Raw genomic sequence first — 24707 nt, 5'->3', positions numbered from 1 at the left:
ATTATGGAGAGAAGCAAATAGATTAATAGTGATCATTTCAAATTTCATGTTTCATAAGCACAGAAACTTTTTAAGAGGCATTAAAGGTTTTAACAGGAAAAGGATTAAAGGTTTTATTTTCCTCAACTGAGGCACAAAATGAATGAGATTTTTTTCAAGTTAACTTCCATTCCATCTGGCTCAGGTGTCAGGGATCTATATTTATCTTGTATTAGGCATGCGCCTGGAGTGCTGGAAGGCTCAGGACGTCAATGGCTTTCAGATGTCAGGATAACCTTAAAGACAGATGAATGGTCAAGACCCCGTGCCTCATTTTTGAGTTCTCAGCTGCTGTGCTGTGGAAATCATGTGTTTATTTTCTGTGTCTCCTCCTACAACAGTCTCTCTGCAGCCAGACTTCAGATCCCACATCTAGGCAAGCAAGCTCCTCCAGAAGTTGGTGAGCAAAACGATTTTTGTTTAGGGGTGTGGCTATAAGGGTCTTTGTTGTTGATGGGCTATCATCTAGTAAATATTAATAATTATTTTTAACTCTTTGGGAAGATAATACTATCTGTTGTGATAATTTAGTCTATGATGCTTCTTCTAACATTTGTAAGCTTTCAACTAAATAGATGAAGAAAAAGATGCTTGACACTTAAATTTAACATCTCCACTAGTCTCCAAATTCATCTTATGAAATTTCCATTTACACATTTTCGTGGCTTGGACTTAGAAAGTATGAGAAAATGTAAATTCCTCATTTCAAAAAGTATAATTTTACTGGATATCTTATTCCTTCAGGCTCTCTAAGTTAATATGACTTGTCCCAATCTAGTCTGAGTTATCTTTTTTTAAATAAATTTATTTTTTATTGGTGTTCAATTTGCCAACATATAGAATAACACCCAGTGCTCATCCTATCAAGTGCCCCCCCTCAGTGTCTGAGTTATCTTATTTAAGTTTCTGTGTGCCTTCTTCCAGGCTTTAAAAAAAATATTCTTTTGAAAAGGACACTCTAAAAATCTGACCAATTAAATTTTTCTCTTCCAAACCGAAAACTTTTTTTTTTTTTAAATGAGACTAGAAGCTGAATGACCTTTGTTCATGGGACTCTGAAAATGTTTTTTTGGCACGTTGTCAAGACTAACAAGTTTATTTAAGAAATAATTTAAAAGACCCGATCCTCTTACAAACTGATTTAGAAGGAAAAAAAATCTTTCCATATGTATACTTATTGATCCCGAGAGATCATTTAAATTGCACTGACTGTGGGCACCAGATATCTTACTTTGGAAGGAGGAGGTTTTGTCCCATAGCAGAACTTTGTTACTTGGGGTGTTTTGTAGCGTGGCTGTATCAGGTCAGAAGACACTGAAGAATGATAGAGGAGTGACTTAAGCAGAACGGAAACCTAAGGACCTACTCAGAGATCAAACCAGATTCTGATTTAAAAATCACCGCCCCCCCTCCGCATGTTAACTTATAAGTCTTGAAAAGAATTGGGTACAATTCTTTACCTTTAAAGATCATTCCCTTTTATTCTTTGGAGAAATGGTGGCTTGGAGCTGTGCTGAATTCTGGGGATAGCATTCTGAACTGATGCTTACAGAAGTGTTAGATTGTTCATTCCGCGTGTGAGAACCCACAGCTCAGGTGGGACCTGGATCACATGAAGAGAAATAGGCAACCTGTCCTGTTCTCAGGTACACCTGACTAAGTAATGGAAGTGGGATTTGTAGGGCAATACATGAGACTCCTGTAATCCTGGCAAGGAAAAAAGGAGAAATATTTTCAAATGATGTACAACACAAACACTAATTATTTGGAATCAGATCCTTTTGTAAAGGACAATGACAACTTTGCAGCTAACTGCTCTGAGGGTTTAAGAAAGAAAGCAAACACCTGAGGATAATAAAACAGTTTTCACCTGGGAAAAGGTAAGCTCCTGAACTCTGAAGAGTCACTGGCCGGCAAAAAAATAAATAAATAAATAAATAAAAAAGAAAGAAAGAAAAAAGAAAAAAAAGAAAAGAGGGGCTTTAGCATGGTTAACAAATCAGTGGTAGAGACTATATAAGCCTGCAGAGTAGCCCAATTAAATGAAATAATGTGTTTTTCTTAGGGTGAAGAAATACATAATAATCTATTTTTTTTTATTTACATAATAATCTATTGATGTTACTGTGACTATGGCTAATTTTGCTTTTAGCACAAATGGCTAGTTTAGATTATTCACTAAGGAATTTAATATTCCTAGTATTTATAAACTAAGCTTCATAGGATTCAGAAATTTTAAAAAATGCCTTAAAATGAACAAAAAGGAAGATATATTTTATTGGTCCATTGTCTATGTTTTTGATTGCTCTTTGGATGAAAGACTGCAAAGTGCTTCACCACTTGACCACAGCCTAAAAGAAGTGGCCTGGAGTGAGGAAGGGGGAGGTACTGCAGGTGAAGCGACCCTGTTTTTTCATCCGGTTCCTGGAATCCTAAGTTATGCTGCGTTAATAGTGATTCTCTCCATCACAAATAATGAACTGTTCATCAGGAGAAAGGAAACAGTCTAAAACTAGCCTAAGTGCACAGAGAATATTAAAAAAAAAAAAAACACATAGATTTGTAAATAATTGGTTTTACTCTTTGCTGTATTGTAGCAAAGTGCAGAAATACATTCAGCCACTAAATACTTTCTTCTTTCACAAAAGGCAATGAGTCAGCCGCCCCTGGTTTCCCAGTGAACTTTCTAGCCATTTCTTTGTGAAGATTGGTAAGGTGCATTCTGATCTGTGCCTTCTGACCAATTTAGCTGTGTGGAAATTGAGTAACACTTTATAGGAGGTGCTTGGTGGTCCATTGTTAAATTATTGAAAATGTTTTGAAATCGACCCAGAGACCTTTGTCACACAAACACTATTATCTGAAAGAGGAAATGACAGGAAATTGGCGAGCATTATTGAGGGGCATAGCCAATAGCTTGGCTCCATTCACTAAGCAGTCCAGAGTGTCCCCAAATAGAAAAGCATTGTTCTTCCTTCAGTGCTTCCGAAGTTTAAACGTGGAATAAAAGCGATGCTTTAAAAAAACAAAACAAAAAGCTATTAGCTTCATCGCTTAATGTTGTTTTTCTCCTTAAATCTTCCAAATATAAATGTTATGGTTCTCCCACTTTAATTTTTAGGAAATCAAAAAGCATAGTAGCGGTTGTGTCATAGTTAAAAAAATTAAGAACCTGGTCCAATCGAGAGTCGCGTGGAGACTCATGTTGTCCTGTTTTGGAATTTCCTTATTCTTCTATTTGAAATGTCACAGAGGCCAGTTAAAGTGTCCTTCTTGCGCTGCAATGTAAGAAGTTTTCGAAGTGAAGTAATAATAGGTCATTTATTCACTGCAGTGGCCCCACAGCATAGACCCTAAACACGGTGGTATCTTTTTAGAACAGGCCTAAATTTGTAGTTAAGTGAGCGGCAGTTATTCTGACTCTAAGGGTGAGCCCTACAACAGCAAACCTGATGGAATCAACTATTTTTCAGAGTCAGTTATTCCCTGATGCATTTGTTAAAATCTTTATGTGAGCATTTACTATGTGTCAGACACGTTGTAGGCTCTGGTGAAAGTGGCTAATAATGTTGTGCTAGAGAGTTCTACAGATCCAGGATCTTTTTTTCAGGTGCTTGTTCTCCCCACACCCCCAGGTGGTGCTTCTACATTTTGTTTATATGGAATGAAATCTTTTGATGAAAGTGTTTTTTTTTTTTTTTTTTTTTTTTTAAAACTTTGTAAATGATAGAGCCATGGGATGATTTTGTGGACAAAATCATGGGTTTTGATTTAAATACTAATCCCACTGATCATGGGAATAGTATTTATTCCCCATGGGTGCCCACAAACTGACCCTGTAATGGACCATCTATGCCCTGAAGAAGATGTGCTGGATGGGTGGCTGTTCCCTTTACAGAACCAGAAGGGAGATGCGGGGCAGAGTTGCTTCCTTTGCCCACTCTTAGCTTCCTGCCCCTACAAATAAGCCAGCCATTCTTAAAGTGTTAACAGAACACACAGAAACTCCTCCAGAATACGGCAACACAAAGGGGTACACACTCTAAACTGCGCTTAATAGCTCCTTAAGATTACTTTGTGTTGAACTGTTTAGTTTGAAGTGGGGAATAAATACTAATCTAAATTGTAGCTCGCTCTCCTGGTGGGGAAGGGAAAGACGTCTAGTTTCTATGGAAACTGCTAGTTTCTAGGAGCCTCATTCATTTAAGATCTTCTTGGTCAGGGGGCACCTGTGTGGCTCAGTGGTTAAGTGTCTGCCTCTGACTCAGAGCGTGACCCTGGTGTCCTGGGATCGAGTCCCCCATTGGGTCCCCGCCGGGAGCCTGCTTCTCCCTCTGCCCGTGTCTCTGCCTCTCTCTGTGTGTCTCTCATGAATAAATAAATAACATCTTAAAAGAGCCTCTTGGTCAAAGTTAGACCTAGGCAGCCACGTGGACAGGCAATTACCATGGAGGACACAGGCTGTGATAAGTGTCCTGGATGGTGATAAGTGTCCTGGATGGTGATAAGGGCACTGCTCACAGACCTTCCCACTCCCTTGGGTCGGCCCTTTGGCTGGGCTGTGAGCTCCCTGAAGGCAGGGGTCATTTGTACCTGAGCATCAGCACTGCCCAGGGCCTGACACATAGTAAGTGCTCAATAGCTCGGTCTTACTCATTTATCCAAACTTCTGATGTCTAAATGTTTTCTAACCCAGAGCATTCACCTTCCACTAAGTGCTCTGACTAAAATTTCAAAAAGTTTTCATCACTTAAATGCATCTCTTAGGCAGAGTGCTCTTTTAAAAGATCTCCAAACTAATATAAACCCCTACCATAAAGTGATAGATCTGTGCAATGCTTTGTGTGCGACATCCTTAGGAAGGTCGTTGCATAGGGTGTGCGCACCACCCGCCGGCCCTTCCCAGCAGGACTGGGTTTTTGTTTTGGTTGTTATTTTGTAATGCAGGGCAGATCATGTATTACAAATGTAATTATGGAATGTAATACACAAATATTGTCTAATTCACACGACACTAAGTGTGTAAGCTCACACCGATGATGATCTGATGGGTCAAGTCCATGAAGCTCCTTTATTTCTCCTAATCCCACTGATTTCTTTGTCTCCCTTCCCTGGCTCTGCCGTGGGCGTGCAAAGCTGAGATGTGCTTACTTCTGCACTCAGTGTCTGAGATGGCTTTACTACTTGTGCCACGTTTTGGAAAAAGCTAGAGAAAACCTCTTAGTTCTGTCTACTCAGGGCCCAGGGGTCGTCTTCAGGTTTGCTACCCCGGCCCCAGGTACAGATTATGATGTCTCTGCTTCTCACATACTTCATGGGAAGCCACAGCAAGTATAGTAGCTGCTGTTGGCTGGCCTGGCCACGCAGAACCCCCAAAGCCTCCCTGGGGGTAGAGGGAGCGACCAGCTGGCGGTGGAAGCATGGTCATCATCTGTGGTCTCTCAACCCCGTGGTCAGCATATCTTGGTGACCTCACTGAGAGCCTCTCACCGGTTTCTTCCTTTGGTTTGCCCAACCTCCAGGTATTGCACTCCTTATGTCATTGTCCTTCTACTGCACTCCTGTCATAATAACTCAGTGATGTCTTCTGTTTTATCAGGTGAAGGGAGGAAAAGATTAGGCGAGAAGCAGGGACGTCCTGGTATTAAGGGGCAAACTGCAGCAGCTTCCTATGCTTCTGCCCATCATCTTCTGCCCCCCATTGATATTCCTCTTGAGTAACAGAGATGCCACTTTGTTTGTTTGTCTCTAAACTCTCCCCCACAGAACTTCTGTACATAGTAACCGCAAGAACATTTCTGAGGCTGACATCCTGTAGAATAAATAAAAGCAACTGAAATGAGCTGAATGGTCTTTTGTGAAAAGAAAACTACTTACTAATGATTTACCATGGCAGAGCAACAGCTATGAGGCTGGGCCTTTTCTCTAGGGGTGAAAGCTGAAGTCGACTTTCGGCAGCTCTCGCAACGTTCACATTTGTTCACAGCAAAAGCTGCAAACATTAGAAGTGGGAAGAGTTCTTAGCATCGTCTCAAGCCAAGATCGACCAATTTTACAAGTGAGGACTCCGAGACCCACAGAAGTTAAATGGGCTTTTTATGCCGTTGCCTGGACACTGGGGTGTCAGTCCCCTGAACCCTTGTCGGTGGGTTTTTCCTAAGGTCCCTGTCAACACCTCCTAAGTGACCTTCTCAGTCTTGATCGTTTGACCAATGTGTCGAAGAGGACCCGAATCTACGTGCCACGGCCCTAGTGCCTGCTGCTCAGGGTCTCCATGTGAATGTTTTCTGTCTTACGTTGAAGGCATCTGACCCTTTAAAAGCATAATCTCGTGTTCTGTTTCATGATGTGCATTTGACATTCAGAACTAAACTGAAAGCAGCCCCAAGATAGGTCTGTCGCTTACTATGCTCGAGTCTCTCCGAGCGCTTAGTAAACTATGTACTTACAAATACTCTGCAAATACTTCTTAGACAAGTGGATAGGCTCAGTGGGTAATTCTGTCTTGTCGGTGAAACCAGAAATTATAACCACTCTGATGATAATTATATAAAATGATTAGTATTTAATGAGAGGCATTGTAAACTATCGGTTGAAACCCCCTCTCTGTAGTCAGATGGAAAAGGTTTGAGATTTGGATCTGCCTCTTGCCAGTTCCATGACCCTGGCTCAGCTAGCAAAACTTCTTTGTGTTTCTTCTTTCTCCTCAAAGTGGGGACAATAAGAGTACCTACCTCATAAACCAATTGTTCAAAGTAAGCGGGTTACTGCATGTAAGACACTTACACAAGTGCCTTGTACGTGGTAAGGGCTTAGAAGGATTAGCTATTGTTATTTCTCACCATAATTTAGACATGGGTAGTGTTATCCTCATTTTAAGAATGAGTAAACAGAGAGATTAAGAAACTGGCCCAGGACCTTGCAGCTGGTTAAGTGAAAAGGGCATACACCTAACCTCCTTCCACACCCACATCTAGTCCTATTATTTCCTTTCCATCCTTTTCTTTATTCTTGTTACTACAGCCTGAAACGTAGGGCTTGTTCTTGATTTCTTTTTTTCTCTTGCCTTTACCTAGCTAATTGTTCACCAAGGCTTAGTTATTCCTGCCACCTTCTAAATATCTCCCCATCTCCACTAAATATTTCTGAAATCTGACCTTCTTCCTTCCCACAGCCACTATCTTAATAAGTTCAGAACATCTAACTGTCTGCCTGGGTTATTTCAGAAGATCTCCTCTGACTTTCTGTCCAATCTATTCTCCAAGAGTGCCAAAGCCATATTCCTAAACCTAAATTTTATTACATCCTCCTTCCCTAAAATACTTGAGTAGCTCTATACTTCTCTCAAGAGAAATTCCTGAGAGAATGAATTCCTAGGGATTGGGGCACACACCTCAGTCTTGCATGGGTGGCATGAGGGCTTCATGTGGTCATTTGTACCTTTCTCTAGCATCCTGTCTTGTCTTTCCAAAGCTCAGACATTGTACCAAAGCCTTCTCGAAATAGCTGTATTTCCTCAGTGTGTGTGTGTGTGTGTGTGTGTGTGTGCGCGCGCGCGCATGTGTGTGTGTTTTAAGATTTATTTATTATTTTAGAGAGAAAGGGAGAGCATGGGGCAAGGAGCAGAAGGAGAGGGAGACTTGATCTCATGACCCTGAGATCATGACCTGAGCTGAACTCAAGAGTCCATGGCTTAACAGAACCACTCAAATATATATATATATATTTATATATTATATATATTTATATATTTATATATATATTATTTATTTATTTATTTATATTTATATTTATATATATATATATAGAGAGAGAGAGAGAGAGAGAGAGAGAGAAATTTTTTTTAAGGGGGAATGTGTTTCATCCCTTCACTCTCTCCCACTTTCTTTACCTAGACCTGTATTGTAGAACTCTCTAGTAAGATAACGCTTCTTCCACCACAATGTCCTTCATCACCCTTCCCTTCAGCACCATTCTTCTCTAGTCTGGGTGTGGTGGTCACAATGTATCCTAATTGTCTATTTACAAATTTATCTTCCCAGCCATGCTGTGAGTTCCTTGAGGGGAAACACCAGGTTTTTATTTTGTTCATTCTCCTATTTTATCCCAATTATAAATCCAGACTAAGAATACCTAAGAAACTTATTTTCCTCCTGCAAAGGCTACAGAAACTTTTGCCAGTGTCACTGGAGAAATAAAAGTCCAAGTAAGTGAAAAACAAAGTTAATGATTCAGACTATGATAGCAAAGCAGCTTCATAAGTAATCTGGATTTTCAAGAATGAGGAAGAGTTTGATAAGGAAATGATCCAGTATTGGAACCTGGAAAAATAATTGCAAAAAGCCTGGAGCAAGGATTTGCATATCTTCTGGGTTGTGATATGGTAGTGAAGGGAGCCTGATCAGGACTTGGTTCAGGTTGCAGGCATGACTGCCTAACAGGTGCTTGCTATGTAGGCAAAGGGTTAAGGGCAAGACAAGATTAGGGAAGGACAACACTCTGATGGGTGAGCCAAAGTCAGAGTCTGCTCCTCTAGTTTTAAACTTTCCTTCTTTTGAAAAACAAGGACTGGCAAGTGAGTGTTGGAAACTATTATCTCCGAGCACTCAGTTTTAAGAGCTGCTTAAATCAGACCAGATTTAGTGCAGTAGTTCTCAAAAAGATGGTGTGTATGTGAATAACCAAAAATATTTAACTCGGTTCTCATAATGCCTGTTTTGAAGAAATCTATTGTTATATTGCTTCATCATCCCCATCATCATAGTTTCTCTTACTGTTTTCTTAATCTACACTCACACCTTGTACTTCCCCCCCTTACTGATTACCAGTAAAATTTAATCCCTTTTAAGTTGTTTAAAATCAACCTACTAGTATCTTGATAGCCCTTTACTGGGAGGGTCATTAGTTCTCTAACTATATGTGCTATTGCTATGTTTTGTGGATGTTAGACTTGTATCTTCAATGCAGTGGCAGAGAGTCCTTCCCTTAGTGGGGTTTTGGTCAAAAAGAGTTAACATATTCCCTTAACTTCTCTTGAAGCAGGACTATAAAGCTCTTCACAGTGTTTCAGTGTCCTTCAGCTCTTGATATGTCGGTCCTCCCTGTGCCCTGGCTTATGTTCCTCATCTTCGCATATTCTTTTGTTCTATATTTGATACAGCTGCTCTGACCTCAAAATCTTTGTTTAATGCCATTTTGCATGACCCTAACCACCTCTCCTGTTCCTCAGCCACTATGGCATCTTCTCATTCTCCTTCCCTCAAGTCCCATTTAGTCTTCTATAACATTCTGGGAGACTGTGGTACCAAATATATCAGAGCCTCCTGATGATACTGGCCTGCAGAGCCAAGCTTTTGAGCTGCTTCATAATTGCTAATACTCTTTAGCCCAAGACCAGTAGGAGCACACCTGCAGTTGAACAAGCTGAGTTGATAACTCACTGCAAGGAGGGCAAAGTATACTTCAGGCAACCAAGAGTGACTCAAGATGTTAGAATCTCTTAAAGAATCTGGACTTTGGGCGATTGGGTGGCAGGGCAGGAGGGAGAGGTTAAGAAAGCAGCTTTGCTTTGAATTGGATGTTGTCAGGAAGCAGGGTAACTTTACAACCGCGTGTCTGATCTTACCTAGGAGGAGGAAGATGAGATGGCTAAGGCTGCAAGTGGCACAGAAGCCAGAGACCCATTTTAGCTGGGAAAGGGGGTAGTATGTTAGCTTAGACAGTGTTCATAATTGGTCTATGTTTGGACACAATTACAGAGCGTTTTGTTTTTGTTGTGACCCGCCGTGATCATAGAGTGGCCTTGTCTAAAGTTGATACCCTGTGAAATTGTTCATGTTTGACAAGAGGATCCGAAGGCCTGTCTGTGAGTAGGAGGCCAGTGTCCAGAAACAACAAGACGTACCAGATAGCAGCAGGCCAGGTCCTGGCCATCAGGGGCTGTTTTCTCTTTCTCATGACAAAATTCTTTATTACTTCAGTAATGAAACCTACTTCTATAAAATCCACTTTCCACGATTTTGGTGGTAAGATTCTAACAAAGTCTCTTTGTAATTTTCTCCCCAAGCCCTAAGGTATGGCCAATGCACTGAGTATCGTAATACAAAACTTCATTTATTTTATGCTAGCATTTTGATGGTCAGTAAGAACCTCAGAAGGTCAATCTGTGTATAGCTATAATGTGTACTGGTTTAGGGAATTGATTTATTTCTTTGCCTTTACAGGATAAAAACAAGTTTGTTATATAAATGAAAAATATATACCATTGAGAGTATGACATAAATGGAATGAAATCTTAATTTCACTTAGTGAAATTTACCTGTGGAGAAGTTAAGAGAGTCTTTCCACTTACTACATAGGGAAAGGGTTCAATTAATCAGAGATCACAGAATCTTGGAATTGAGAATTACTATAAATCAAAGTATTTCTGAAAATTGATCTAAGTCAAAGTTAAATAAATGTGGTTAAAAATAAATATGCCAAATTTCCACTTAGATATTCTAGGTGCCTCCTAAAATAAATGGGATAATCTTTTTCTTTTACATAAGACTATCATAAGTTCTGCATAAAAGAACATCTAGTAAGTGATTCAGGTTCACAATTGAATAATATTCAACATTTTAGTAATGTGTGGATATAAAATGATTAGAAACATTGACAAGTGCCCCAGGCTTGTAATTAACTTTAGAATTTTTTATAAGTCTGTAGAGGAGGTGATGTGGATTGGGATGGGATAGGTGGTGAGGAGAAGATGTGATAAGGCTACAAATTAAGCTTGAATCCATAGGTCACACATGATAAAAATACCTTTCCACAATGCAATAATTAAGACACTTGGCATATTGTTAAATATACCACTTTTTATATGTATACTTTTTAAACATAGGCCGCCTTTAAAATCCAAGGTTCCAGTCAGATGTGAAAGATTAAGTTTCTCCATCTTTTGATTTTTTTCAATTTGTTTTAAAATAGAATGAAGGCAACACAAAGTAAACAGAGATTTGTTTTTACATCTGCTTTATTTATCGTACTATCTTGTTAATAAATAGAAGCTATTTTCATTGAACTTTATAGAGTTTGCCCTGTAGTTACTTTTGCGGATATCATCTAAACAAAGAAAGATGTGCATTTTTTACTTTCTCCTTAAGATCTCCCCTTTTGCAGGATCCTGTTTCATCTTTCCTGTTTTCAAGTGAAACATGTAGCTTTGTTTTGTGTGAGCCAGGAATAATAATTTACTGAATGGGATACTAAAATTGAGAAGTTAAAATTCCAGTTAAACATCTGACTACTAATTAAACAACAGGCTTATGTCTTCTTAAAGATTACAGATGTCTGTCATGAGCCTAGGTGATGTGGGCTTATTCAAGTCTTGTACAACCAATGGCGACACTTGGGATCCCGAAATCTGAATAGTACAATAGTTACAGCAAGATCCTGGTAACTGACTTGATTCCTTGTTAATAGCAATGAAAGGAAATAATACCACTAGATATAAAAAATATCCACTAGTTACTTGGGAAGTTAGTATTCTTGAGGATCATTCTTCTCTATTTTATGCAGGGTCAAATTTACATAAATGTACTTGTGGATGTATCTATTCTTTAGTATTACTGTCCAGAAGTTGGCTCTAGATAAACATTAATTACTGCCTTTGGTAAGGGTCAAAGTAGTTTTGTGTGCTCAGTTTAGCAAGAGCTACCCACTTTAAATGGAACTAAAAAAGGATGAGGGCCCATTTTTTTACCTGAAGCATTCCTGTACTCTTCACATACCATAGAGATGTTCAACCACTGAGCCACCCAGGCGCCCCCATCATAGGTACTCTTAAAACAGTTGTTAGGACTGATGCCAAAATAAAATGGCAACTTTCTCCTCTTGCTTTTATCTAATCCTTTTTTCTCCAGAGCATATCAGCCTCAGAGGCAAATAGAGGTGTTTGGTTTTCACTGCAAAAACTACCCAGATTATTTCTTGGGGAGTCTTCTTGTTTTCCACTGGCTTTGATTCTCTTTCTTTCTTTATCCTATGCCTCTTTAAACTGTCCTAATGCATTTATGTTTTAGGTACCCACTGGCCAAACAAGACAAATTGTACGTATGTGGACCAAAGAAAGCAGGTTCATATAATCTTTTTTACTTATTGCTTATTCCTGACAAAGTCCTTCTCTAAGTTACTGACCCTGGACTAAGTAGAGCAAATGATCAATGTCTCCTACTTCCTGGTCTGAGGACTTTGCAATAGAGCCCTCTCTCTCTTGACCTTTGCTCCGCAACCTCATCCCCTGCATCTATTCCCTGACTCCCATGATGCTGACATGCTACCCCGATTCTGCACTACCTTGTGAGCCAAATTGCAGCGTGGAATGGGAAGTGGGGAAAAATGAGAAATTAGGAGATTCAGTGCTCCCTAACAGAGCTGAAGGTCACGAGGGCCCTTGTTACCTGCTTTGTCACCTGTTTGCATTATACTGTAGTTGGAGCTTCAACCAGAGCCAAGAGAAGTCCTAGGTTCCTTTGGGCTTTAGTGTTTTTTGTCTCTGCTTTTACTGGGGCTGTTGGTTCAGCTCTCACCTGGCTTTCATTACTTCTCCTCTTCCGACCTCTGCTGCTAGGGGTATCTCTCCCACTCATGAGGACTCGGGGGCCTAGCTTCTCGGTTTGACAGCCCCCCTTGCCATGGCTGCCACCATAACTGCTGCCCCCTACTCCAGATTCCACCTGGAATGACTCCATCCTCTTCATAGTAGGTTGAATACCAGTTTGGGTTTAGAGCCTCCTGTCTTGCTGGTATCATTAGTCTTCTATCCCGACTGAGTGCTTTTCATATGACCCTTATAAGTGAAAACTCTTATCCTGTCATTTCCCCTACTTAGTTACTTAATGATCCTCTTCTGCTTACAGAATAAAATGAAAGTTTCTTAGAATTAGGCAAGAGGCTTCAAAATCTGGTTTCCACCCATTTTCCTCACTTTTGGCTCCTTCCCTGAAAAATGATTTTGTGGCTTTCCAAACACATCATTCCCTTCTGACTGTGAATTTACACACCCTGTTTTGTCTGTCCTGACTTTTCTCCCTCTTATGTGATTAGAAAATGTCTACCTATCCACTGAAGCCCTTGCATTAATGTATAGTGTGTCTCCTCTCAACAAAACCACAAGCTGTTAAAGACCATATTTTTATTCATCTTTGTTTCCCAGCTTGAAGCTCGAAGTCTGGATATAGTCAAGTGTTTAAATGAATATATGAGTAAATGAGTTCCCTAACACCTTTCTTCCCTTTTAATCTAAAACTTGGAACTTTCTTTACTTCTTCTACCCTTTATAATTTCTCCAAAAAAAAAGCTTAGGAGGAAAGCCTTATGAAAATTCTTGGAGTTGTTCCCAATAGCAGTTCCCAAGTATAAAAATTATAGGCTATGTAGCATTAAATAGATCTGAATTCAAGTGTGATGTATGTGTACGTGGCCTTGAATAAATTATGCAATCTCTCAGTATTTCAGTTCCCCATCTGTAAAATGGGTGTACAATTATTTTTACGGTTATGATTTTAAAAGCCAGACTATACAAAAAAAAAAATGGAGCTCTGTTTCCTCATCTGAGAAATCATTTAGATTAAGTGATTTTTAATATTCCTTTCAGGCTCAGAATTAGAAGATGTGAACTTTGGTCCTTGTTCTCATATTCTCTGTGACATTGAGAAAATAAATTTTAAGGTCCTTTCTCTGCTTCTTAACTAAAATAAGGAAGTTGTATAGAGGTGTAGAGTTGTACAGAGGTGATCTATAAAGAATCTTCCAGTCTAAGTTGACTTGATCATCCATTATCCGAATCTGTACATCCATTTCCTTTCTCTTGTAAATATAATTACACTATAGTTTCCCAAGTATGTTCCTACAACTACTGACAGATGAAGGTAATCTCAACAGGGGAAAGTGTTCTAGATTTACAGGATAGGTGGCTGGGAACTGGTAAGTGACAGGCTATAACATCTTGGTCAAATTCCAAAAACAGGTAAATTTTGGTGTGTTGATCTACAGAATTATATAGCATCTTATAAAGACTTCAATAAAATGTTTAGACCAAATAGGAATGATGTTAGCAAGAAAGCAATTTTTAGAGACTTCTAGCACCAATTCTGTCCCAGAAACATCAATCTGAACAATTATGGACCCATAAAAATACCTTCACAAGAGCTAAGGATTCCAGGTGAGGAATTATAGTACCTGTGTGAAGCAGGTACTCTATTTTTATATAGATGTCGAGACTATATCAGATGGCCTCAATATCTTTTCAGTAGAGTAGAAAGTAAGGCAGTTTTCTGAGAAGAGAATTTTCCTGTGAAATTCTTAAGAAAATGAAGACCCAGAAGAACCAAGAGAGTGAAGGTAAGAGACACAAGGTAGGGAAAAAAAAAAAAGTAAGGATTGGTAAGAAGTTACTGTGGGCAGCTCAATTTAAATATAATATTGTTTTAAAACATATTGGATTATCAAATAAATGTGATTGGAAAAAGTCAAATAGAATTTTAGCACCTAAAGAAAAAAAAAAAGACAATTGCCCTAGTTTCCCTATCTCCTATTCCCCGTGTCTCTTCTAGGGAGAAAAAGACCTTGAACATTTTCTAGATAACATACTTATAGTGTCATTCCTTGATTAAAAAAAAAAAAATGTGTTTTACACATTGGCCTTTGATTTGCTCTTGTGGAGGAGGAGGAGGATCTCACAGAACCCTCCCTACACTTCACCCGCTACCTCCACATACATTCTTCCAACCCAATCAGTGTGGTTCCTTTTTTAATATTTATTGATTATTTGCATTCATATTATAAATTTTCTGAAAAGTAGAGCCACAAGTTTGGAATGAATGCTTTCTGGCAAAATTTTTCTTTACCTCTTTTCCTGGTGATGATAACTGTCTCCTTAACTCCTCTATAGTTTCCCTGATCTAATATTAACTCCCACCTCCCATTCCCCCACACCTCTTCCAGGCCTGTGACCTAGTTCTTGGAATTGAAGCTTCCTTTAAATTTCTGTGTGGAACTTCCCTTTGTCTCTCAGTTGTCAGACCAGCTATTTCTTCAATCCTCAGTCTTGTGGTTCTTTGGTTTACTTCCTTGCTTTGGTGGAGCTTCTGTGCTGGGAGTTCTTGAGCTCCTTAGGAAAGGGTAAAAGACAGGTAAAACTTGGAAACTGACAGACATTAAGATGTCTTTATCCTCATTCCTCAAAGCATGTTTACATATAGAATTTACAGTTGGAAATAATTTCCCCTCAAATTTTTGATGAGATTGCTCATATGACTTCTAAATTCCCAGTGTGTGTGACATTACTCCCAAGCCCACCAGAGGTTTGTAAGAACTTCTGTTTATTCTTGACACTCTGCAACCTCCGGACAGGTAGGACCCCGCCTGTGGCCCCGGTAATCCACTACACTATAGCTGGGTGACTTCTTGTACTCTGGAGACTTACAAACTACAATTCTGGAAAATACTCATGCATTCTATCCTTATTTCTTCATTTTGTTTCTGGTTTTATTTTGCTTTCCCTGGAAATGCCTTCATGTGAATGTCGGATCTGTTCTCCTACTGTGATGGTGCTATTGTGGCTCCTCTGGACGCTAATGCTGTGAGGCTCATAGTCCAACTGCTCCACTTACTGTGTTATTTCTGTAACCATCACTTCATTTTTCCAGATTGCTACGTTTTATTTCCCTTTCTATGATTTATGATTTTCTGTTTCACTAGTCTCAGGATGGAGTATCTTCCCTCAGTTGCCTAAAGACATTAATCACAAAAAATATTTAGTGCTTTGTATTCCCTTTTTTTATATTTATCCTTATTGTCTGCTTGTCTGTTTTAAATTCTATCCTGCACGCCAGAGGTATTCCTCAAATGTATGGTGATTGCCCATTTATATTGAAGTTGTGGCAAATAAATACAAATCCCATTCTAGAGATTCGTTGACCAAGAGAGTGGCCACTACTCATAGGTGGCTATTGAGAACTTGAAATATAATTAGTCCAAACTGAGATGTGCTGTAGTAGTAAAATAAAAACCATATTTCTAAGACTTTGTATAAAAATATCTCATTAATAATTTTATCTTGATTATTATAAATAATGCATTATAACATTGTAATATATATTAATATATATACAGATTATAATTGATTAGAATAATAGCATGTATGATATTAGGATAAATGATATATTAAAATTAATATCACCCATTTATGCTTTTAATGTAGCTACTGAACATTTCAAAAGTGTATAAGCCATGAGGCTCCTATTATACTTTTATTGGATAGTATCAGACTAGAGGGATCAGATAAGGTCCTGACCATATCATATTCTTCCCCCACAGCTTATCTCCACTAGGAAGTTATATCAACATGTTTTCTCTGACACCAGTCAGTTCCCCCAGAAAAGAACCCTGTCATTTCTGGCTTGCTAGAATTCTGGAAATGGCAACAGAAAAGGAAACAGTATGTGGAATTTCTTTTTTTTTAATATTTTATTTATTCATGAGAGACACAGAGCGAGAGAGAGGCAGAGGCAGAGGAGGAAGCAGTCTCCATGCAGGGAACCTGATGTGGGAGTCAATCCTGGGACCCCAGGATCGTGCCCTGAGCCAAAGGCACACACTCAACACTGAGCCACCCAGGTGTCCCAATATGTGGAATTTCATTTAAACTTATTTCAGCATGCATCTCGCTCCTGCCCAGAACTGTGTCTCCTGTTCTTAAGCCCAGAATTCTCTGGCTCAATATGCCAAAGAGGAGCAACCCCCACCTTTCAGCAGGCTGAGTGGAGTATGTGGAGGGAAGATCTACGGTTTAGGGCTTCTAAAGATACTCAACCAAGTTAGACCCTGCTTCCCATGGTACTCTGTGCTTCCAGTTCATGGCCCTGTCTGGGATTATATAATAGATTCCTTTTGCTTCTTACTGGCTTTCTGTTCACAGCAGAAATATTGAGAATATGACCCTCTATGATCTGCTGAGCAATTATCATTAGTTTGTTTGCTTTCTAAATATTGACTTGTTTCTGGTCTATCTCATCTAAATATTTAGGCTGAACACATGCATTTTTGTTTTTATAAACTCTATTACTTTCATTTTAAAGAAATTTCGAGTGCAAGTGAAAATGTATTCAATGTACCATTTAACCAGAGTCTTAATAGTACTTCATCTCTTCCTTCTTCATTCCTTTCCATCAGATTCTGCTCAGGCATTTAAGTCTCCAATAACCTGGTCTAAATGTACTTCCATCTCCCTGTGGATATGTCGAACCAGGCACAGGTTGTTCACGTGCTTTTCTTTGACCATACCAGTTACAGTACTAAATGCTTCATATAATTACCTAATTGTATTTTCTGAGAATCTCACTTCCTCCTCCTTGTTTGAATTCAATGAATCTTCTAAGGAAGATTAAGGATCTAAGAGTTCTGTGAATATATTCTCAGGACTTCATGTGACCGTTCATCTTTACAGTTTTTCTAATAGGATAAAATGTGATTGTGACATACTAATCCACATAGTTTTGTCCCTCCTACACTGGTCATTCTCTTTGAACCACAAAACAGGAAGCTACAAATTGGGGAAGGACCTTAAGTGGAACAAGAAATGGTCTTCACGTGACTATTCAGGATATTTTTTTAAATTTTTTTGGGGGGGAAGCATGAATGAGAAGGGGTGGAGAGGGAGAGACAGCATCTCAAGAAGACTTTTCACTAAGGGTGGAGCCTCATGGAGCACCACATGGGCCTGATCTTATGACCCTGAGATCATGATCTGAGCTGAAACCAAGAGTGGGACGCTGAAGGGACTGAGGCCCCAGTCACCCCAACTAATCAGTTTTAATAAAGATCTGGAAAGTAGTTATGATCAACCCGAAATCCTGTTCTCAACATTATCCCAAGGTAGATAAAAGAGCAATAAGCTTGAATGGAGGTGGGAACACAGGAGCTTAGATGTGAAGGAATCCAGGGAGCTACTGTCTTGCCATAGACACATTCCTAAAGGCAAACGTTCTCCCCTCCCCTCAGGGGAGTATGAGGATCTCAGCGCTGAGGTGTGGCTCAGCGAGAGCAGCCTCAGAAAACACCGTGTCCATCACGGCCCCAGAGCAGTGGTGTATCATGGGATCTGTGTGGTGTATAGGCAGATATGCTTAGAAGCAGATTCATGAAGACCCTGGGACCCTAACACTGTGCTCAGAGCCCTAGAAGGTTGTATAAGTAGACAGAAAACCAGAGCCATCATCTGCTAAGCGCTCAGGGCCAGGGAAAGTCACAGCCGCCAGTTTAGAGGAGGTATGATCTGTGTTCTCATCTTCCTCTGAACCTAACACTTCCTGAGAAATCTATAATTGAGAGTTTAAACTCTAAATGACTGAGGAGTATTTAAAAAAATGGAAAGTTTGTTAAAAGTGGCTCTGTGAAGTATGCTATACCAGATAGAATGAGGGCTTGAAGTAAAAAATAAAATGTAGAAAAATAGAATTTCATCTTTGCACACCTGAGTTTGTGACTCTGAAGCTCACTTCCATTCCAGTAATAAACAGTCATTCCCAAAGCTGCCAACTTTGACGGGTCACTCTTGCCAAGACAAGTGGAAAACCCTCTCAAGGTTACCAGGATGCATAGGAGTGAACTTCGTATTCCACATTCCCTTTGTCAGGCTGGACAGTTCTGTTTCATGGAGTGATGGAAACTTGGACTCGACTTTTACTTTATTTATTTATTTATTTATTTTTGACTTTAGATTTTGATTTTATTTTGAAACCTTAACATGGAACATTTTCTCTTTTTTTTTTTTTTAATTTTTATTTATTTATGATAGCCACACAGAGAGAGAGAGAGGCAGAGACACAGGCAGAGGGAGAAGCAGGCTCCATGCACCGGGAGCCCGATGTGGGATTCGATCCCGGGTCTCCAGGATCGCGCCCTGGGCCAAAGGCAGGCGCTAAACCGCTGCGCCACCCAGGGATCCCGTCATTTTCTCTCTTTAAAGAGAAATATGTACCCTTCTAGGTGACAGGAGATGCTGTGGCATTTTTGTGGTCTCTTTTAAGTTGATGGCATACGCGCACACACACACACGCATGCACGATTTGGTCAAATAACTCTGCTATCAAGATGATATAACAGCACAATGTTTTAAAATGGCTGCTTTAGACAAAATATAGCATTTCAGAAGCTGATAACTATTTCCTAGTAGGTATTATTTGACAAATACATCAGTGTTCTTCTGTATTCTGAGCTTTTTTTTTTTTTTTTTGGTACATTCTGTTGCTTACAGACGAAAGCATTCCAGTTGATACAACAACCAGAGTTCAAGCACACTTTGACCTTGAGCCACGTACTTAACCCGTCAGTTCTTTTGCCTCTCAGCACTTTGATACTTTTGCCATTTGTACTACTGGGGAAATGATAATACCTTAAATGTTAGAAAGATTCATTTAGACCTATATAAAGTTCTTGGTCTAAAGTAAACACCCTCTGTGTTAGCATTAGTATAACATGACACAATTTGGGTTTTTCAAAAAAATATGTGCTTCTAATGAGATGATCATTTCACAAATAAAATATGATGTGACATTACAAGAAATAATAATGATGATGTGATTATTTAAAAAGTCAACCAGTACATGATAAGACCACATCAACCTGCCCTGCAATCAGATTCTGGAGATAAGTGCAATGACTTTTGAAATTACTCATCAAACTTCGGTTGTACTTAACCTAAAGCACGAAGAGGTACAAGGTACCATTTAGGCAGTATTTACAATTGGATTTAAATAATTATTTGCCCAGTTGTCTCATTCTAGGAGCTCACCCATATATCTGAACACTTATTTGTGAGTTTAAACATTGAAGCTCAGGGATGTTTGGAGATAGAGGAATCCAGTCCCTGCCTCCAGGGACTTTGGGAGTTACCTATTTGATAGAATAAAGCAAGACTTGGCTTTTTATTACCTAATCCAGTTGAGCAATAAAGAGGGAGAGCCTCCAGGATAAGCTGCCTGACAGAGGTCAGAACGAGGATTGCGTGCAGAGTGTCCTGTCCTCGCATTGCCTGTGTCTTATAAGATTAGGAAAGCCTCGAAAGGAATATGACCAGAAAGCATATTAGGTGGCACCTGTAGGAGTAGATTTTAAAATGAGTAATCTGGGGTTAGGAAAAGACTTTTAAAATGAGAGGAATAGAGGATATTAGAGGCCAATCAGTACTTATAGAAAGCCAAGTTCCTGACCTACTGCTGCAAGGTAGGCTATCCATATTTTAAGAATGCTTTATGGTGAAAAAATAGAAGAACTGAGAAATTTTTCTTTAAGAATATTTTTTCTCCATGCTTTCAAATGAAAACAAATTCCACCCCTCACCCTTGCATTTAATTTAATTTTTTAAACAAGAATGCCTTAAGTTTCTATCTTTTGTGAATTAGTATTTGTACAACCTCAGGTTTTTTGTTTACCAAGGCGTGAATATGAATGTCTGCTTTCTCTAACACCTAACGTTCACGGTAGAAATGATAGACAGGTTTTATCCATAGTAAGGGATATATAAATATACTAAGATCTTCTTAAAATTTACTTAATACAACAAAGAAACCTATAATGTCATAAGCATGTACATTTTGATATGTTTAGCCTGACTGGTTTTAGATTTAGAAATGATTCAAGCACTTCCAAAGTCATGAATATACCTTTACTTTTCATCTTCATTATTTTTTAATCAAATTGGTATGTTTTTATAACAACATATTTACTCTCATTTTCTAAGTTTAAATGACCTTTCATAATCTGTGACCATACCAAACAACCAAAGAGGTTCACAAAATGCATCCAGTGTGGATTTTTTTCCAACATTAATTAAATTTTTTTTGTGCCTTGAAGCAGAATTTTTAGTTCTTTCTTGGACTCATTTATGCAAAGTCATAACTCTTGGTAGTTTAATGCAAATTGCTTTTGAATTTTAAGTTAAAACTACACTTTGACCTAACAATGCCTGAATTTAGCAGACACTTGTTTGGAAATTAATTTCCTCTAATCTTGTTCATTTTTATGTTGCCACAACTACATTTTACATTTTCTTCATTGAAGTTCCCAGCTTTCTGGTAGAAATTGCTCTTTTTTTCTAAAATTGAGAAACATCCTCTGCCTTTAGCCCTTCTCTGTATTGGCCAATACATGGTAACTGGTGTCTGCTTCATGCTTGCAGAAAAAGCTGGAAAGAGTTCCTCTGTGAAGCTTGGCATCTCTCATTCTGAAATCTCCTTATTCTGTAGGTTGTATTCTGCACCCTAAACCTTCTATTAAACCACCTATTGTACTAATATCATAATTTTTCTGCATGTCTGTCTCTCAATCCATGAAGATAAGGTTTTATTTTATTTACTTTCATAATCCCTGGGACTCAGAAATATCCAGTCCCAAGAGGAATAGTTTATTAAGACAAATTTATTCACATCCTTAAGACTGTAATCTCTCTATAAAAGTAATGAAAATCTAAAACCTCAAAATAACATAGCAAAATGCATCTGCATCTGAGACCTCTATTTTGACAAAAAGCAAAGATTGAGATCTGGGCAAGGAAATGCTTGTATGTAACCATATATCCTTATGTCTTCCTACTAATCTTTGATCATATGTGTCACTTGGATGTAGAAACCCAAGATCATCCATTTCATACTAATACTGAAAATCTCGGCATTTATCTAATGTTCCTAGTTTTCCCTGTATTAGCTGTGTCCTCGGTAAAAATGTGGCTAACAATTCCTAATTATAGAATTTTTTGTGGACTCAAATAATGACACATGGAAGCATTTAGCACAATGCCTGGCCCATGGTATAATGTTAAAAATATTTGTCTTCTCTCTTACTCTTTCCTAGAACTTTCCAAATTGTCTCGTGTGAAAAGGAAGAAATAGAATATATTAATCAAATAGAAATGGTTTTTTTCATATTTAATAATTTAAATGATTTTTTTTTAATTTTAAATAGTTAAATAAAATTTGACAAGTCGAAAAAGCAGGAACCAGAATAGTTTTTCAAATTCACTCTAGTAACAGGGTCTAGCATATGGGAGTCAAAGTATCCTAATTATCTAGGAACTGAATATTAAATTAACTAGCATTGCTGAAGAAGAACAAAGAATCATGACAAATACACGCAAAATTAAAGCAGTGTCTTAGCAAATTATCAAGCCAGAACCTGAAAGAAGATATGTGAAAAAGAGGTTAAAAAAATGGAGAAAATATAAACATAAGGAGAAAAAGCAGTATTCTGGTTGAGGCTGGTTTTTGTTTTTGTGTTTTGTTTTGTCTTTTTGGAAACCATTAGGACAATGTAGAACAAGCATTTCTGGCTCTTTGGATCTCCCTAACCTCTTCTGCTAAATGATCAGGACCAGCTGATTCCTAAGATTCCTTCAGTTTCTGCAGTATAAAGGTCATGAATAGAGAGAGGAAATGTGTCTACACAGAAGTGGGTGAAAGGTCTTTGAACGAAGAGTCACAGCTATTTATATCTGATAAAATGTGCATGTTCTGGGAGCCCAGGAAACTTTGTGGTCTTCTACCCTAGAATTTTCGCTTAGAATTATCCTGTGTGAGCTGCATCCTTAGAATGGGAGCTCCTTGCAGGTAGGTGTTGCTAACCTGTCCTAGCCAATTTGAGCATATGCTGTTATTGGGTTATCTTAGTAAATTTTGGTAGCCTTCAATAACCAACAGCAGGGAGAGCTACGGATCTTCTTTACAAAACAAAGTGAAAGCTCTCAGATTGGCTTCACACTGAAGCAGAGGAGAAGCAAGCAGAAACTGAACCTGCTGCACGAAGCCCTCACACTTTGCATTTTCACTGTCTCTGTAGTTCTTACCTGGACAATTCAGAGGCATATGCTTAACATGCTAACAGTGGAATTCAGCAAACTGCCCAGTCGAAATGGGACAACCAGGAGTGCCCCCAAATCAAATGCTAGACAATGGCTCATTTCTCACCTAAGCCTTAGGCAACTGGGCTTGCTGGGTATTTGGGGCCTAATAATATAAGAATATGGAGTTAGCCATATTTTTAGCCAACTCCTAAATCTTTGAAACCATTCATTTCACCATTGAAAACCTCCCTATTAAATTCTTATGGGCATTTTCGGGTTTCAAAGACAAAGATAACTAAATAACAGACTTTAATTACAAGCTAAATAGCTCTACAATGAATGTCCACAACCAGGTGGCACCACATTTTGAGAAGGAAGATCGAAAGTGCTCAGAACTCACATGTTGTATTTTATATAGAAGTATTTTGAAGGACATTGCAGAAAACCTCCTGGTAGGAATCAGGCTCTCTTCCTCTTTGTGGCAGACTTCTGGGTACACGGTGGCCAGATGATAAAGTTTTATCAAAAACAACATGTATGGATAAGAGTGTATGTCATCAACAGTAATCCCCAGGGAATTATTGCCGAACTGGTGTGGGAAAATCTTTTTAAATTTTTTTTGGGTCTAATTTAGCATATACTATAATGGCTTGATTTGGTTTTGGAGTGTCTTTGTTTAAAATTGTTTTTCTTATGGCATGTGTTTATAATAGCATACCTGCCAAATATTGCTGTCTTGGTTCTCTTAAATGGCCAAGAGTGTTATAACTATCGTAGCCCTGAACTCATTCATTTTGCAAGGCCTGGCACAGTAAGCCTCTTACCCCCCAGCTTTCACAAGCCTGAATATTCATCGATGCTTTGTTTCTCACCCTAGACAAGTATGCACGTTGTTAAGTGGTTCCTTGGAGGACAGTGGAGTCCTATAACAACGACACAGGATGAGAAGAGTCAAGGGAATTGCTATGAGAAAATAAGTAGGGATACCCCTGGAGAGAGACCTGCTTCTGTGTTCTTTTAAACGTCACAGACTAATTGTTTCTTTTTGTCTTTTTTTTTTTTTTTTTTTTTTCCTTTAAGGAAAGAACCAAGGTGAGGAGCAGCTCACTTTCATGCTGGGGAGGTTGGCAAAGGCTGGCGGCAGGGCTGTGTGTGGTTCAGGAATCCCACTGCCTCAGTGGGTGTCACCCAAAATTCCACAGCCGTTCTGGGATCCTTGGAGGTGGGGCTGGCTGATGTACAGCAGTGGCTTGGCCCAGCACCTGGGGCAAGCTCAACCACACTCACCATTGTTAATTCCATTGTCTTCCAACCAGCATTTTGCAAGTGAGTTAACCTTGGTGGACTCGCACTTTTGCATCGGACTTCAAACTGGTAATTACGCTTATGTAATCCCTGTCAAGTTTTCTAGCCTAACAACATAGGACTCGAGATGGTGCCTGCAACGCTAAGATCTCTACTTTGATCTGACTTTTGCATTCTTCGTGTCCAGTGTAAGCTCTACTTGCGCTTCTCTCTTCTCTCGGGGAGTATTTGAGATCCAGGCATTTAGGCAGCCTATCTCAAGCTTTCAGATAAGAAGTTGTATCTAAAAGAAAATGGAAAGAGTTGGTCAGGTGTAGTAGCTTTACTGTGCTCCTGTCAGTACGAACTGTGATACTAAGTGATCAGAGGATATTAAAAAATATTTGAAGGTACCCAGACCTTCCAACACACGTGTATTTATATACAAGCAGCAATCGAGGACTATCTTACTGGAGCAGCCACATCCTAAAAGGGGAAATTCATT

General features: G+C 39.0%; 1 protein-coding gene across 7 annotated transcripts in view; it reads left to right on the top strand.

The window, feature by feature from the left end:
• The first annotated feature begins 200 nt into the window (after nt 1-200).
• CD36 (CD36 molecule (CD36 blood group)) overlaps nt 201-24707 on the top strand; it is a 76034-nt gene continuing 51527 nt past the window's right edge. Inside the window, exons 1-2 of one of the 7 annotated variants that reach the window (XM_072791388.1) lie at nt 226-439; nt 23999-24244. The gene's annotated coding sequence lies outside the window, so the exon portion shown is untranslated. Of the gene's footprint in view, nt 440-22577; nt 22686-23998; nt 24293-24707 lie in introns of those variants that run through there. The other 6 variants (XM_072791381.1, XM_072791384.1, XM_072791376.1 and 3 more) reach the window with 6 other exon arrangements.

This window comes from Canis lupus, chromosome 21 (assembly GCF_048164855.1).
Source record: "Canis lupus baileyi chromosome 21, mCanLup2.hap1, whole genome shotgun sequence".
Lineage (NCBI taxonomy): Eukaryota > Metazoa > Chordata > Mammalia > Carnivora > Canidae > Canis > Canis lupus.
Note: the sequence above shows the minus strand (reverse complement) of the source record. Positions and strands in the feature narration are given on the sequence as shown.